Raw genomic sequence first — 740 nt, 5'->3', positions numbered from 1 at the left:
ATTTTATGACTTTAAAACCCTTGAAAAGAATTTTCCAGTAATTAACGTCAATTTTGCATTGATTTTTGTTGATTGTCTTTCTCATTCAAGTTAAGATTTTGCTGATTCTTTTTTATTTATTTTTTTTATTTTTTAGGCGAGGCAACCCTTGGTTGACCTCACAGATTTCAAGGACCTTGTCAGCTTACGATCCCTTACTTTTTTATTTTTTATGCCTATAGCACCTGGTCTTCTTAGCTGGTCTCCCATCCAAGTACTAACCAGGCCCGACCCTGCTTAGCTTCTGAGATCAGACGAGAGCGGGCTTGTTCAGGGTAGCATGGCCGTAGACAGATTTTACTGATTCTTGATATGACTATTTTTAATTGGCTCCTAGACTATAACATAATTGTGGATATTATGCTATAGGTTCCGGCTCTTAAATTTCTTTGCTTTGACTGGGCCAGGAGTCAGGAGATGTTTCTCACACGCAGCTTCTGCAGATGGTCACTGGCTGAGAGACACAGACATCTCATCGTAAGGAGGGGATGTTTACCTCCCACTTTTATTCTCATTCTTGCTCTTTAGAATTATTGGCTGAATTGGCTTCTTCAGCTCAATCCTTGGTATACTTCAGGGGTTTTGACTTAAATACATTTCTCTGATTCTTTTTCTGTTTCCCTCAAATGCAATTTCCTACCCTACGTTTTGGTCCTAAGACATGATCCTAAAAGAGGACTATTTATTGAGATTCCCAAAAG

General features: G+C 38.8%; 1 pseudogene; it reads right to left on the bottom strand.

Annotated features, from left to right (window-relative positions):
* Window positions 1-212: 212 nt before the first annotated feature.
* LOC111741281 lies at window positions 213-331 on the bottom strand (annotated as a pseudogene).
* Window positions 332-740: the final 409 nt, after the last annotated feature.

This window comes from Pteropus vampyrus, unplaced genomic scaffold, assembly GCF_000151845.1.
Source record: "Pteropus vampyrus isolate Shadow unplaced genomic scaffold, Pvam_2.0 Scaffold75, whole genome shotgun sequence".
NCBI lineage: Eukaryota > Metazoa > Chordata > Mammalia > Chiroptera > Pteropodidae > Pteropus > Pteropus vampyrus.
This window is presented reverse-complemented; position numbering and strand designations above follow the sequence as displayed.